The sequence below is a fragment of the Heterodontus francisci genome, unplaced genomic scaffold (genome assembly GCF_036365525.1).
Source record: "Heterodontus francisci isolate sHetFra1 unplaced genomic scaffold, sHetFra1.hap1 HAP1_SCAFFOLD_454, whole genome shotgun sequence".
Taxonomy (NCBI): domain Eukaryota; kingdom Metazoa; phylum Chordata; class Chondrichthyes; order Heterodontiformes; family Heterodontidae; genus Heterodontus; species Heterodontus francisci.
The window spans coordinates 165,116-182,378 of record NW_027141363.1 but is presented as its reverse complement, the minus strand read 5'-3'; positions in this window follow the sequence as shown (position 1 = coordinate 182,378).

Sequence of the window (17,263 nt, the reverse complement as noted above, 5' to 3'; positions counted from 1 at the left end):
AATTCTGGGCACCACACTTTAGGAAAGACCTGTAGGCTTTGGAGAGGATGCAGAAGAAAATTTCTCGGATGGTTCAGTTGGTGAGGAATTTCAGTCAAGTAAAAAGACTGGGCTAGAAAGGGGAGTTCTCCTTAGAGTAGAGAAGGTTAAGGGGAGATTCGATAGATCACCAGAGGGCACAGCTTTAATGTGATGGGCAAAGGTACCAGAGGTGACATGAGGATAAATGTTTTTTAATATCATGAGTGGTTTGGATTTGGAGGGCAATGTCTGATAGGGTGGTGGAAATTCAATGGTATTATTCAAAAAGGGAATTGGCTCAATACTTGAAGGGGAATTAAATGAGGGAATTATGTGTGAAAGTGTGGGGAGTTGGATTAACTGGGTTGATTTTCGAAAGAGATGACAAACCCTCGATGGGCCGAATGGCCTCCCTCTGTTGGACTATTCGAGGATTTGTTTCTGATGGGGTGGGATTCGTCTGTCCCCACATTTCTCTGTTAGATCATTAGCACATTGGGCAGTGCAGTCAGTCCAGGGCTCCAGATAATATTCCTGTGACAGAATCACAATGTCACTGTCCCCTCAGTAATCACAATCACCTTGCAGCACATTGTTATTCAATGTTACCTGTGCCTGTGAAAAGGGGCGTCTGAATGTGCATCTCAGTTCCAACCAGCCCATGTCCAACGCCTAGTCCTTGATAGTTTCCACAGTTTCCATTCTCTCTGGATTGCTGATTCTGTCAGTGCCCCTGAGTCCATGCCAGGTTGTCAGATATTCATTCAGTCCCACAATGGACTCATTAACACTTCTGAGCCGGCTTTGATATTTGCATTCCCTGGGACTAACAGATTTGAATGTTGTGCCGTGTGTCAACTAGGATAATGTCAACTTTTACAAAGCAGGAAGCTGTTGTGTTTGTCAAGGACTGAGAACAATAGACTCTTCATATCAGAGGCTCAGATACGATCAGCTGAAGGACAAAGATGCACAACTAACAACATAGTCAAACAAACTGAGGAGAGAGAGGGGGTGGGGGAGAGAGAGTTGGGAGTGTGTGTGTGGTGTATGCGTGCATCCAGTCATGCATTATGGAACGTGTGATTAATGGAAGAAGCTACAATACAAAGGGTTTGGAGGTAATGCCACAGTTGTAGGAGGCTCTGGTTAGACTACATCTGGAATATTGCACACAGTCTGGGCACCTTCCTCAACAAGCAGCTGTTTGCCTTAGACCAGATACAGCTGAGATTCACCAGAATGATACTGGGGTTAACACTGAGTACACTCGATGAACAGTGACAATTATCCCTGTCTCTGTAACCTCCTCCAGCCCCTACAACCCACCCTATCTCTGTAACCTCCTCCAGCTCCTCCAATCCTCCCTATGTCTGTATCCTGCTTAAGGTAATGCAACCCTCCCTATCTCCGTAACCCGCTCCAGCCCCCGACAAGCTTCCCTATTTCTGTAACCTCCTCCAGCCCCGACAATCCTCTCTATCTCTGAAACCTCCTCGAGCCCTACATCCCTCCCTCTCTCTGTCACTTCCTCCAGCCCCTACAATACTCCCTATCACTGTAACCTCCTCCAGCCCCTACAATACTCCCTATCACTGTAACCTCCTCCAGCCCTACAACCCTCCTTATCTCTGTAACCTCCTCTGGGCAATACAACAAATGCAACAAAAACCTCAGCACGAAAAGCATCAACAAATTCAACAACAGCCTCAGCGAGGGAAAACACCAACAAATTCAGAAGCAACGTTGGCAAAAAAAAGCTCACCAACCAATGTCAGGAGGAGAAAAAAACACCAACAGAATTCAAGAAGTGCGTCAGGAGGAGAAAAGCAACAAAGACAACTTCAGCAGGTGAAACACAGCAGCAGATGCAACAACAAATTGAATCTGCACGGTCCTCCTTACCAACATTTCGGGCCTTGTGCCAAGGTTGGGAGAGCTGTCAAGCAACAACCTGACATAGTCATACTCAGGGAATCATGCCTTGCAGACAATGTCACAGAGCTCGCTATCGCCATCCCCGGGTACGTCCTGTTCCACCATCTCCAACTGCTTCATAAATGAAATTCCCTTCAATCATAAGCTCAGAGTGGGGATGTTCACTGATGATTTCACAATGTTCAGCATCATTTGCGACAGCTCAGATTCTGAAGCAGCCCGTGTTCAGATGTAGCAAGACCTGGACAACATCCAGGCTTGGGCTGATAATCCTGACATTCGCACCACACAAGTGCCACGCATTGACCATCTACAACAGGAGAGAATATAACCATCTCCCTTTGACATTCAATGGCATTACCATCGCTGAATCCCCCACTATCAACATCCTGGGGATTGCCATTGAACAGAATCTGAACTGGAGTAGCCGTATAAATACTGTGGCTACAAGAGCAGGTCAGAGGCTAGGAATCATGCGGCGAGTAACTCGCCTCCTGACTCCCCAAAGCCTGTCCACCATCCACAAGGCACAAGTCAGGAGTGTGATGGAATACTGTCCATTTGCCTGGATGGGTGCAGCTCCAACAACACTCAAGAAGCTCGACACCATCCGGGACAAAGCAGCCCGCTTGATTGGCACCCCATCTACAAACATTCACTCCCTCAACCACTGATGCATAGTGTCAGCAGTGTGTACCATCTACAAGATCGACTGCAGCAATGCACCAAGGCTCCCTCCGTCAACACCTTCCAAACCCGCAACCTCTACCACCTAGAAGGACAAGGGCAGCAGATGCATGGGAACACCACCACTTGCAGGTTCCCCTCCAAGTCACACACCATCCTGACTTGGAACTATATCGGCTGTTCCTTCACTAACTGTGGGTCAAAATCCTGGAACTCCCTTCCTAACAGCACTGTGGGTGTACCCACCCCACATGGACTGCAGCGGTTCAAGAAGGCAGCTCACCACCACCTTCTCAAGGGGCAATTAGGGATGGACAATAATTGTTGGCCTCAACCAGCATCGCCCAAAATCCCATGAATGAGCTAAAAAACGGAAAATAACCTCAGCAGGGAAAAAAACTGCAAATTAAAACAACAACCTCAACATAAAAAAAATTCAACAACTTAAGCAGGGAAGGAAACAAGAAGTACGACAAAAACCTCAGCAGGGAAAACACCAACAAAAACAACAACTACCTCAGCAGGAGAACAGCGTCAACAAATTCAACAACAGATCAGCAGGAGATTCAAACACCAGCAAATTCAACAACCTCAGTTGGAGAAAAACACCAGCAAATACAATAACAAATACAACAACAACTTCAAAATTATACCAACAAATGCAACAACAACTACTGGCAGCCAATGGTAGAGAGAGGGGCGTGGGTTTCCCATCAGGGAGGGAGGTGTTGTGCAAACCTGAATCACTTGCTTGAATCTTCATGTGGCTTCTCACAAGACTCAACTCTCTTCTTTCCACTGATTTTCCAATTGCAGGATAAGCTTCCAGTGGAAGATGTATCTGTTACTGAGTCTCATGGTCTTATTTCAAAATAATGTTTTACTCCCCAGCTGTACCAAGTGTGATTTCAGAGGGGACGGTGGGGGGTTTCAGCGCCAAGTGACCGACTGACGCCCAGTTCAACCTGGAGTCCTCCAGCCTGTGGGAGAATCACTCGGCCATGCATTGCTGTGCCTGGAGTCTGCACAGTGACTCAGAGAGATGGAGCAGTTCAACAAAAACACCAACAGAAACACCTGTTTCAGATAAAAGCCTGCAGCTCTGTATCCTGTTGGGTTTACCTACTGCAGTGTGAACATGTCTTCGACATGAAGAAGACACAGAAAGATGTTCAGGGATGATACGAGAAGTGAGAGGTTATAATGATCAGGAAAAGACTGAACAGACTGGGGCTCTTTTCTCTAGAAAAGAGAAGGCTGAGGAGTGACCTGATCGAGCTATTTAAGATGATGAAAGGGGTCTTGATCAGATAAATGTAGAGAAAAATGTTTGCATTTGCGGGTGAGACCAGTAAAAACGGGGCAGGTGCGTCAATATAATACAGTCACCAAAACATCCAATTGGAAATTTGAGAGAAACATCTTCACCCAGAGAGTGGGGAGAATGTGGAACTCAGTACCACAGGATGAAAGGAATAGGGAAGATGTATTTAAGCTGGGGGGGAGGGGGGCAGTTGGATAGGACATGAGGGAGAGAGGAACAGAAGGAGATGTGGCTGGGGGCGAGATGAAGAGGGCGTGGAACGACGTTCGTGTGGACCAAAAAGGTCGGCAAGGACGTGTCGGGCTGTAAATTCCTTGCAGCTGGAGCGAAGAGCAGGAACACCAACACTGTGGGACTAGTCAGTGGAGCTGGGGACTGACTCCTGGGTGAGGAGCAGCTTTTCTTTGTAATCTTTATCTAAACCTGTCACAATCTTGTACACCTCTATCAGGTCTCCACGCAATCTCAGTTTCTCCAGGGAGAACAACCCCAGCTTCTCCAACCTAACCTTGCAACTAAAATCCTCCATTCCTGGAACGATTCTGGTAAATCTCCTCTGCACCCTCTCAAGGAACCTCACCTCCTTCCTAAAGTGTGGTGACCAGAACTGGATGCAAGTTTGCAGTTGTGGCCTAACCAGAGCTTTATAAAGGTTCAGCATAACTTCCCAGTTTTTGCACTCAATGGCTCTATTTATGAAGCCCAAGATCTCGCATGTTTTGCTATTCCCATATTCTTTGCTACTGTTTCGAAGTACGGCCACTGCTGTAATGTAGGAACAGTGGCAGTCACTTTCTAAAAGGCAAGATCCCATGAACAGACAACGTGCAGATCCTGCTGAAGTTGTTGTTGAATCTGTTGGTGTTTTTCTCCTGCTGAAGTTTCTGTTGAATTTGCTGTTTTTCTCCTGCTGAAGTTGTTGTTGACTTTGTTGGTGTTTCCTCCCGCTGAAGTTGTTGACTTTGTTGCTGTTTTTCCTGTTGAGGTTGTTGTTGAATTTGTTGGCGTTTTTCCTGTTGAGTTTGTTGTTGAACTTGGAGGTGTTTTTCTCCTGTTAAAGTTGTTGTTGAATTTGTTGGTATTTTCCCATTTGAATTTGTTGTTGAACTTGTTGGTGCTTTTCCTGTTGAAGTTGTTGTTGAATTTGTTGGTACTTTTTCCTCTTTAAGTTGTTGTATTTATTTGTGCTATTTCCTGTTGAGGTTGTTGTTGAATTTGTTTGTGTCTTTCTTGTTGAGGTTGTTATTGAATTTATTGTTGTTTTTCTTTCCTCCTGTTGAAGTTATTGTTCAATTTGTTCGTATTTTTATTCTGCTGCCGTTGTTTTTGTATTTTGTGGGGGGGGGGGGGGGGTTTCTCCTCCAGGGGAACAGCAGACTTCACCAATATTGATTTTTTAAAAAGGTTAACATTGTTCAGTAAAATTGTTTCTTGGCTCTCTCTCTTCATGTCTGTTTCTCTCTCTCTGTTGCTCTTGTTACCTTTCCTCTCTCACACATTCTCATTCTCTCTCTTTATCACTGTCTCTCCTTCCTTCTCTCATTTCCTCTCTGCTCTGTTGCTCTTTCTGTCTCTCACACACGCACCCAATCTCATTCTCTCTCTTTATCTCACTCTCTTCTATCCTTCCCCTCTCTTTCCCGCCTCTCATTTCCTTGCTTACTCTTGCTGTCTGTCTCCATTTCACTCTCACACACACTCACTCTTATTCTCTCTCTCTCTCTCATTAATTCTTACAATCTCCTCTCATTTTCAGCCTCTGTGTCGCTCTGTCTCTGTCTCTCCCTGTCTTTCTGTACACCTCCTATTGCCTCATTCTCTCTATCTGTCACTCGTTCTCTCAATCTCTCTCTCTCTCTCTCTCTTTCGAACTAATTTTCCCTGAATCATTCCATCTCTCAGTGGCTTTGTTGATCAGTCTGTCTCTCTCTCTCTGTCTTTGCCTCACTCTACCTCTCCCTTGCTCCCTCTCAGCTGTCCTCTCTCTCTCACTCGTTCTTTATCTCTCCCTATGTGGGTTTCCCTGGGATGGCCTCTGCCTGTCCAGCTCTGTTGCCCTCTAAGATTTTGTTGGTATGATGTGGCCAGAGGGTGCTCTGTATGGAATACAATGCCAGAGACAGTGGTTATTCGACCTGTCTGCAGTTTCCACAGTAGCGGGGCGGTTTGATCACATTGCTTATAACGAGCCTCCTCCTCTGAAACGAATCTCACAGATCCAGCCTCACAGCTCCAGCGACCCGGGTTCAATTCTGGGTACTGCCTGTGTGGAGTTTGCAAGTTCTCCCTGTGTCTGCGTGGGTTTCCTCCGGGTGCTCCGGTTTCCTCCCACATGCCAAAGACTTGCTGGTTGATAGGTTAATTGGCCATTATATATTTGCCCCTTGTATAGGTAGGTGGTAGGGGAATATAGGGACAGGTGGGAATGTGGTAGGAATATGGAATTAGTATCGGATTCGTATAAATGGGTGGTTGATGGTCGGCACAGACTCGGTGGGTAGAAGGGCCTGTTTCAGTGCTCTATCTCTAAACTCAACCAAACTAGTTAGAGATCTGCTGACAGAAGATACTGAAGTGTTATTCGGAGATACTGGTCATGATTCCTTGCCATTCCATATTTCTGCTTTCCACCTTTAAGACAGGAAACACCACTATCCCCATTTGGTACCATTGTTGATGAAATTAATGTTCGTAATAGTTACTTTATGCATTGTTATACATCATCAGCTCGTCAACCAAACTGAAATAATTTACTGTTCCTTGATCTGAACAGCAGTTAGGATTCTTTTAACAGAGTATCATCCTTAAACATTACCAATTTTCCTCTTTCTCAGATGCAGACTGAGCTGGTTTGTGTTCATCCTTCCGGGTTTGGCGCATTTATAGTTTTATCAATGTAATAAATCTGATTTATAATTGGGCTTAACCTGTCGAGCAAATATAAGTGTGAAGGCAGCAGCGTGACTGGAGGAAATTATTTTGTCTCCTTCTTAATCCCTTTCTTCTGCTTTTGCCTCTGTCCCTCCCTGTAACCCTCTATCGTTCTCTCCCCATTGATCTGCCATCCTGTGTGAAGAATCTTGTCAGATGTTAGATGGTTCTCCAGTCCCCGGCGGCCAACGTCCTGGTTCCTGGGGAGGTAACCACGTTCCACAGCAGTATTGGGCAGAGCAACATGACTGGTATGGACTGGTACTTGCAGATTGGTGACTGCCTGGAATGGATTAGATAGCGTGTACTTTCTGCATCTAAATGCAGGAAAAGGATTGAAACCCAGCACGAGACTCAAGCCAACACTTTGACTCTGTCCTTGAAAAGCTCCCGTGCACAAGACAACATCACTTACTACTGCGCGGCTCACAAGTACACACACAGTGTAACTAGAATGCAAGGAAACACGGCATAAACTCGGGAATGATGTAATACACCTTCCCCCAGTCTTTGGGGGTATGGTAGTATAGCTGTTATGTTACTGGGACTAGTAATCCAGAGGCCTCGACTGAATAATCCAGAGCACAGGAGGTCAAATCCCACCACAGCTTCTGGGGGAATCTAACTAAACAAACATCACCTTAAATATTCACTCCCACCACCACCGACGCACAGTGGAAGCAGTATGTACCAGCTGCAAAAAGCACTGCAGTAATGCACCAAGGCTCCTTCGACAGCACCTTCCAAACCCGCGGCCTCTACCAACTAGATGGACAAGGGCAGCAGAATCATGGGGACACCACCGCCTGCAAGGTCCCCTCCAAGTCACACACCATCGTGACTTGGAACTATATCACCGTTCCTTCATTGTCGCTGGGTCAAAATCCTGAAACTCCCTTCCTAACAGCACTGTGGGTGTACCTACACTACATGGACTGCAGTGGTTCACGAAGGCAGCTCACCACCACCTTCTCAAGGGGCAATTAGGGATGGACAATAAATGCTGACCTCAACCAGCATCGCCCAAAATCCCATGAATGAATTAAAAAATAGAAAATAACCGCACCAAAAATACATCAACAACCTCAACATGCAAAAACCAAATTGAACAACAATTTAAACAGGGAAGAAAACAACAAGTACAACAAAAACCTCAGCAGGGAAAACACCAACCAACACAACAACTACCTCAGCAGGAGAACAAGGCCAACAAATTCAACAACAGATCAGCAGGAGATTCAAACACCAACAAATTCAACAACCTCAGTCGGAGAAAAACACCAGCAAATACAACAACAACCTCAGCAGCAGAATGATACCAATAAATGCCACAGCAACTACTGGCAGCCAATGGTAGAGAGAGGGGCGTGGGTTCCCCATCAGGGAGGGAGGTGTTGTGCAAACCTGAATCACTTGCTTGAGTCTACATGTGGCTCCTCACAAGACTCAACTGTCTTCTTTCCACTGATTTCCCAATTGCAGGATAAGCTTCCAGTGGAAGATGTATCTGTTACTGAGTCTCATGGTCTTATTTCAAAGTAAAGGATCTTTCTCACCACCACCCCACACCCCCATTGTTTTTATTAACAGCTCTCTTTCTTATTTTCTTTCTCTCTATCTTTCTCTTCTTCCTTCATTCTTCACATCCCAGATTGTCCATGTTCACTGACTTTCTTCTCTCCCGGTCTCTTCCCCCAGGCGCAATCTCCGCGAGGGTCCGCCAGACTCCCACCGCCATCTCCAGATTTCCTGGGGAGGGAGTGGGACTGGAGTGCCGTGTGGAGGATGAGAGTAGCGGTTACATGTTCTGGTACAGACAGGACCGGGGAAGGAGCCGCGGCTGATGTTTTACTCCACAGCTACACCAGGTGTGAACTCAGAGGGGACGGTGGAGGGTTTCAACGCCAAACGACCGACTGGCTCCCAGTTCAACCTGGAGTACACCAGCCTGCTGGAGAATCACTCGGCCCTGTATTTCTGTGCCTGGAGTCAGCACAGTGACTCAGAGAGACGGAGCAGTTCAACAAAACACCAAGAGAAACACCTGTTTCAGATTAAGGCCTGCAGCTCTGTATCCTGTTGGGTTTACCTGTTGCAGTGTGAACATGTCTTTGACATGATGAAGACACAGGTTGCATTGAACGTCGGGGAAAAGTTGCACGGAAATATCTTCAAGGATGATACGAGAACTGGGAGGTTATAATGATCAGTAAAAGACTGAACAGTTTGGGCTCTTATCGCTTGAAAAGAGAAGGCTCAGGAGTGCCCTGATAGAGCTCTTTAAGATTATGAAAGGGTTTTTGATCAGATAAATGTAGAGAAGTTTTTTTTCATTTGCGGGTGAGACCAGAAAAAGGGGTGGGGCATCAATATAAGACAGTCAGCCATAAATCCAATTGGGAATTCGGGAGAAACATCTTCACCCAGAGAGTGGGGAGAATGTGGAACTCATTATCACAGGCTGAGGGGAATAGGGAAGATATATTTAAGCTGAGGGGATGCTGGATAGGACATGAGGGAGAGAGGAACAGAAGGATATGTGGCTGGGGGCGCGATGAAGAGGGCGTGGAACAACGTTCGTGTGGACCAAAAAGACCAGCATGGATGTATCGGGACGAATGGCCTGTTGCTGTGCTGTAAATTCCCTGCAGCTGGAGCGAGGAGCAGGAGCACAAACAATGTGGGACTAGTCAGTGGAGCTGGGGGACTGACTCCTGGGTGAGTAGCAGGAACACCAACACTGTAGGACTTGTCAGTGGAGCTGGGGAACTGACTCCTGGGTGAGGAGCAGGAACACCAACACTGTGGGACCAGTCAGTGGAGCTGGGGGACTGACTCCTGGGTGAGTAGCAGGAACACCAACACTGTGGGACTAGTCAGTGGAGCTGGGGGACCGACTCCTGGGTGAGGAGCAGGAACACCAACACTGTGGGACTAGTCAGTGGAGCTGAGGGACTGACGCCTGGGTGAGTAGCAGGAACACCAACACTGTGGGACTAGTCAGTGGAGCTGGGGGACTGACTCCTGGGTGAGTAGCAGGAACACCAACACTGTGGGACTAGTCAGTGGAGCTGGGGGACTGACTCCTGGGTGAGTAGCAGGAACACCAACACTGTGGGACCAGTCAGTGGAGCTGGGGGACTGACGCCTGGGTGAGTAGCAGGAACACCAACACTGTGGGACCAGTCAGTGGAGCTGGGGGACTGACTCCTGGGTGAGTATCAGCTTTTCTTTGTGATCTTTATCTAAACCTGTCACAATCTTGTACACCTCTATCAAGTCTCCACGCAATCTCAGTTTCTCCAGGGAGAATAACACCAGTTTCTCCAACGTAACCTTGTAACTAAAATCCTCCATTCCTGGAACTATTCTGGTAAATCTCCTCTGCACCCACTCTATGACCCTCACCTCCTTCATAAAATGTGATAACCAGAACTGGAAGCAATTCTCCAGTTGTGGCCTAACTAGAGCATTATAAAGGTTCAGCATAACTTACTAGTTTTTGTAGGCTTTGCGTCTATTTATGAATCCCAAGATCTCGCATTTTTTGCTAATCTCATAGGTTTTTCTATTCCCATATTCTTTGCTACTGTTTCGAAGTACGGCCCCTGATGTAATGTAGGAAGAGTGGAAGCCAGTTTCTACAAGGCAAGATCCCAGGAACAGACAACCTGCTGAAGTTGTTGTTGAGTTTGTTGGTGTTTTTCCTGTTGAGGTGGTTGTTGAATTTGTTGGTGTTTTTCCTGCTGAGGTTGTTGTTCAATTTTATTGGTGTTTTTCTCCTGCTGAAGTTGTTGCTAACTTTGTTGATGTTTTTCTCCTGCTAAAGCTGTTGTTGGCATTGTTGGTGTTTTTCCTGTTGAAAGCGTTGTTGAATTTGATGGTGTTTTTCCTGTTGAAGTTGTTGTTGAATTTGCTGGTGTTTTTATCCTGCTGCAGTTGTTGTTGAATTTGTTGGTGTTTTTCTCCTACTGAAGTTGTTTTTGTATTTGTTGGTGTTATGTCCTGTTGAAATTGTTGTTGAATTTGTTGATGTTTTTCCTGTAATAAGTTGTTGTTGAATTTGTTGGTGTTTTTCCTGTTGAAGTTGTTTAGTTCAGAGTTTAGTTTAGAGATACAGCACTGAAACAGGCCCTTCGGCCTACCATGTCTGTGCCAACCACCAACCACCAATTTATACTAATCCTACACTAATTCCATATTCCTACCACATCCCAACCTGTCCCTGTATTTCCCTGCCACCTACCTTTACCACGGGCAATGTATAATGGCATGTGGGAGGAAACCAGAGCACCCACAGGAAACCCACGCAGACACAGGGAGAACTTGCAAACTCCACACAGGCAGAATTGAACCCGGGTCGCTGGAGCTATGAGGCTGCGGTGCTAACAACTGGGCCACTGTGCCGCCCTTTTCATTGGTGCTTTTATTTTTCCTGTTGAAGTTATTGTTGAATTTGTTAGTGTTTTTTTGTGCTGCAGCTGTTTTTGTATTTTTGGGGGGTTTTCTCCTCCGGGGGACAGCAGAGGGCGAGCTAGCACCAGGAAACACATCAGACTTCACCAATATTGATTAAAAAAACATCGTTTATGTTGTTCTGTAAAATTGTTTCCTTTCTCTCTCTCTTCATGCCTGTTTCTCTGTCTCTGTTGCTCTTGTTATTTTTCCTCTCTCACACACACTCACTCTCATTCTCTTTCTTTATCCCTGTCTCTCTTTCCTTCTCTCATTTCCTCACAGCTCTGTTGCTCTTTCTGTCTCTCACACGCACACCCATTCTCATTCTCTCTCTTTATCTCACTCTCTTCTTTCCTTCCCCTCTCTTTCTCGCCTCTCATTTCCTCGCTTACTCTTGCTGTCTGTCTCTATTTCTTTCTCAAACGCACTCAGTCTCATTCTGTCTCTCTGTCTGTAATTAATTCTGCCTATCTCCTCTCATTTCCTGTCTCTGTTTCGCTCTGTCTCTGTCTCTCCCTGTCTGTCTCTACACCTCCTATTGCCTCATTCTCTCTATCTGTCACTCGTTCTCTCAATCTCTCTCTCTCTCTTTCGAACTAATTTTCCCTGAATCATTCCATCTCTCAGTGGCTTTGTTGATCAGTCTGTCTCTCTCTCTCTGTCTTTGCCTCACTCTACCTCTCCCTTGCTCCCTCCCAGTTGTTCTCTCTCTCTCATTCTCTCTTTATTTCTCCCTATGTGGGGTTCCCCGGGATGGCCTCTCCCTGTCCGGCTCTGTTCCCCTCTAAGGTTTTGTTGGTATGATGTGGTCAGAGGGTGCTCTGCAAGGAATACAACGCCAGTGACACTGGTTATTTGACCTATCTGCAGTTTCCACAGCAGCAGGGGCGGTTTGATCACACTGCTTATAACGAGCCTCCTCCTCTGAAATGAATCTCAATGTAGTTTGAGATCTGCTTTCCATATTCCTGCTTTCCAGCTTGAAGACAAGAAACACCACTGTCCCCATTCGGTCCCATTGTTGATGAAATTAATGTTCGTAATAGTTACTTTATGCATTGCTTACATAATCTCCTCGTCAACCAAATTGAAATAATTTACTGTTCCTTGATGTGAACAGCAGTTAGGATTATTCTGACAGAGTATCATCATTAAACATTACCAATTTCCTTTTTTCTCAGATGCAGACTGAATTGGTTTGTATTCATCCTTCCGAGTTTGATGCATTTATAGTTTTATCAATGTAATAAATCTGATTTATAATTGAGCTTAACTTGTGGAGCAAATATAAGTGTGAATGTAGCAGCGTGACTCTAGAAGAATAATTTGTCTCCTTCTTATTCCCTCTCTTCTGCTTTTGCCTCTGTCCCTCCCTGTGGCCCACTGTCGTTCTCTCCCCATTGATCTGCCATACTGTGTGAAGAATCTTGTTAGATGTTAGATGGTTCTCCAGTCCCCAGTGGTCAATGCTCTGGTTCCCGTGGAGGAACCCACGTTCCACAGAAGCATTGGGCAGGGCAACATGACTGAGTGTTGTTTGGACTGGTAATTGCAGTTTGGTGACTGCCTGGAATGGATCAGATAGAGTGTACTTTCTGCATCTAACTACAGGAAAAGGATTGAAACCCAGCACGAGACTCAGGCCAACACTTTCCCTCTGTCCTTGAAAAGCTCCCGGGTCCAAGCCAACAGCACTTACTACTGCGGGGCTCACTAGGATACACACAGTGCAACTAGAATGCAAGGAAACACGGCAAAAACTTGGGAATTGTGTAATACACCTTACCCCAGTCTCTGGGGGTATGGTAGCATTGCTGTTATGTTACTGGGACTAGTAATCCTGAGGCTTCGACCGAATGATCCAGAGCACAAGAGTTCAAATCCCACCATAGCAGCTGGGGGAATCTAACTAAACAAACACCACCTTAAATATTCACTCCCTCCGCCACAGACACACAGTGGCAGCAGTGTGTACCAGCTACACAATGCACTGCAGTAACGCACCAAGGCTCCTTCGACAGCACCTTCCAAACCCGCGACCTCAATCTAGAAGGACAAGTGCAGCAAATGCATGGGAACACCACCACCTGCAAGTTCCCCTCCAAGTCACACACCATCCTGACTTGGAACTGTTTCGGCCGTTCCTTCACTGTCGCTGGGTCAAAATCCTGGAACTCCCTTCCTAACAGCACTGTGGGTGTACCCACCTCACATGGACTGCAGCGGTTCAAGAAGGCAGCTCACCACCACCTTCTCAAGGGCGATTCGGGATGGGCAATAAATGCTGGCCTGGCCAGTGACTCCCACATACAATGAAATAATAAAAGAATGTTTGCAGATGTCACTAAAATCTGTGCACGGGTTAAGACAGTGGAAGGGTCCTGTGGAATCCAAAGTGATTTACTTGTGGCAGGGGATTAGGCCACACAATGGCAACTGGCATTAAATTTAGGCAAATGTTGTGTTATGTACGTTGATGGGGCCAAAAATGAATCCAAGTATCACTTGCAGGGAAGATACTGAATGAGGCCAGCAGAGAATTATTCTGGTCAGATCATTGAAGGGTGAACACTGATGTAAAGAGCCTGCAGTTAAAGTTAACGGGTTTTTAGATTGTGTTAATGGAATCATCATGAATCAAATGACTAGATTTTAGAATAACATGAGAAATCGGAGCAGGAGTAGACCATTTGGCACCTCGATCCTGCTCTGTCATTCAATACCATCATGACTGATCCTCCAACTGAACTCCACTTTTCCACCCGCTCCCCATATCCCTTCAGTCCATCAGTGACCACATATCTGTCTATCACAACCTGAAATATATTCAATAATGGAGCATCCACCACCCCCGAGGGTAGAGAATTCCAAAGATTTACCGCCCTTTGAGTGAAGAAACCTCTCCTTATCTCAGTCCCAAATGCTTGGCCCCTTATCCTGAGGCTGCAAGAGATTCCCCAGCCAGGGGAAACAACTTCTCAGTGTCTACCCAGTCAAGCACCTTCAGAATCTTGTATGTTTCACTGAGATCACCTTTCATTCTTCTAAACTCCATAGACTACAGGCTCTCTCATCATAGGACAAACCTCTCATCCCAGGAACCAATCGAGTGACCCTTCGTTGTACTGCCACCGAGGCAAGTGTAGCCTTCCTCGGATATGGAGACCACAACTGTGTACAGTAATGCAGGTGCGATCTTATCAAAGCGCTGGCCAATTGTAACAAGACTTCCTTATTCCTGTACTCCAATCCCACTTGCAGTAAAGGCCAACAGGCCATTTGCCTTGCTAATTTCTTGCTGCACCTGCATGTGAACTTACTGTGTCTCATGTACGGGGACACCCAAGCCTCTCTGAACATCAACATCGGGAAGATTCGCGCCTTATAAAAAATTATATTCTTGCAACCAAAGTGAAAAACCTCATTCTTCCCCACGTTATACTCCATCTGCCAATCACTTATTTTGAAATTATGCTGCCTAGTTCTAGATTCGCCCACCAGGGGGAAACATCCTCTCGGCTTCCACGCTGTCAATCACCCTTAAATTATTACATGTCTCGGTAAGATCACCTCTCATTCTTCTAAACTCCAGTGGGTATCGGCTTAAACTGCTCAACATTTCCTCATAAGACAATCCCTTCATCCCAGGTATCAGCCGAGTGAACCTTCTCTGAACTAATTCCAATGCATTTATGTCCTTTCTTAATTACGTAGACCAATACTTTACTCAGTACTCCAGATGTGGTCTAACTAAGGCCCTGTACAGCTGTAGCAACACTTCCCTACTTTTATATTCTATTCCCCTTGTAATAAACAACAACATTTCATTTGCCGCCCTAATCACTTGCTGTACCTACATGTTGACTTTTTGTGATTCACAGACCAGGACCCAGATCACTCTGTACTGCAGAGACCTGCAGTCTCTCTCTATTTAAATGATGTTCTGAATTCCCATTCTTCCTGCCAAAGTGAGCAAGCTCACATTTGCCCACATTATGCTCCATCTGCCAATTTTTTGCCCACTCACTTAACCTATCTATATCCCTCTGCAGACTCTTTGTGCCCTCCTCACAATTTGTTTTCCTACCTATCTTTCACATGGTCAGCACGTTCCTGACCAATCAAAAAATAAGGCAATATTCCATGGAAGGAAAGGTGGGAATGTTGGGAAGGGAAGAGAGAAAGTCGGGCTAAGGGGCTTGCAGGAATCTGCAAAAATAACAGCAATGTTGCCGAGGGAAGTGCTCCTCATTTGTTCACTCTGCTGACAGGCGTGGTCGAGGTACAGGATGGGCGGCCAATCATTCCACTCTCTTCATCACAAGTGGTGGCATTTCCATTTACCAGGCGCTGGCTTGTTGCTCAGTAAGGGCTGCCTCTCTGCTTCTGAGAAGGGCGATGGCAGTCTCAGCTAAAACCATCTCAATCTTGGTCATCTTATTGCTTGGACATTGGATTTTTTGTAAGTGCTATCCCTTCAGCAGGAGGAAGTAGATTCAATAGTAATCTCCCAAATGGCTATTGGATCAGGGCTTGGAGCGGGGAAATTGGGAGGGCAATGGGGTAGGAACAGGGGCAAGTGCGACTAACTCGATAGCTCTTTCAAACAGCAGATACGATGGGCAGAACGGCCTCTTTCTATTCTGTTAGATTTTATGATTTATGCTACCATTTTCCTTCCATGATTCTGAATTACTTTCTTTTATGGAATGTGTTCCAAGGGTTCAGTCTGCACCCACTGTGGTCCAGACTCCAGCTGCGGCTTCTATACGACCGGGGAAGCCCCTCGCCCTCGGCTGCAGCTTGGAGGGAGCCAGCATGGGCAGCTACACCATGCACTGGTACAGGCAGGAGGGGAAGGCAGTAAAGTGGATGTGCAATGAGCACGGCAGCTGTGGGCCAGGCTTTGAGAAGCGGTTCACTGTGCAACACGACGCTGCAAGCAACCGATTCTCCCTGCAGCTGGTCGACCCCCAGCCGACAGACACTGCGACCTACTACTGTGCAGCGAGTATGGGCACAGCGATACAACCCTGCGGCAGAGTGAGACAAAAACATCCTCACCCTCCCAACCTGCCCCTAAAACACCCAGCTGTGAGCAGCATCATCGTGAAAGCTCAGCAAACCAACGAGCCCCTGTGTATCCCTATTGGTGACCTTTGCAACACCATTTCATCTGAAAACACTTTACAGCCAGTTAGCCAGAAAGTCATACAGCCTGTATGGTACAGAAGGAGGCCATTCTGCCCATCGAGTCCATGCAATCCAGTCAGTCCCATTCTACCTCTCTATCCCTGCGGCCCAGCAAGATTATCTCCTTCAAGTGTCCAATCAATTTCCTTTTGAAATCATTCATTGTCTCCACTTCCACCACCCTGGTAGGCAGTGAATTCCCTGTTGTTACCACTCACTGTGTATAGAGGTTATTCCTCAAATACCCCAGTATCTATTGTCCAGAATCATCAATCTGTGACCAATAGTCCTTGCACCATCCACTAATGGGAACAGGTTTACTCTGTCTACCTTAACTAACACTGTCACAATCTTGTTTCCTCTATCAGATCTCCCCTCAATCGCCTTTGCATCAAGGTAAACAACCCCAGATTCTCCAAAATAACCATGTAACATCCCTGGAACCATTCTGGTAAAATCTCCTTTGCACCCTGTCATGGACACTCACATCCTTCCTAAAGTGTGGTGACCAGAACTGAACGCAAACTTCCAGTTACAGCCTAACCAGAGCTTTGGAAAGGTTCATCATAGCTTCCCAGCGCTTGTGCTCCATGCCTCCATTTATAAAGCCCAAGAACCCGAGTGCTTTACTAATCCCATATTCGTTGCTAGTACTTCTTCGAAGTGCAGCCACTGCTGCAAGATAGGAACAGTGGCAGCCAGTTTCTACAA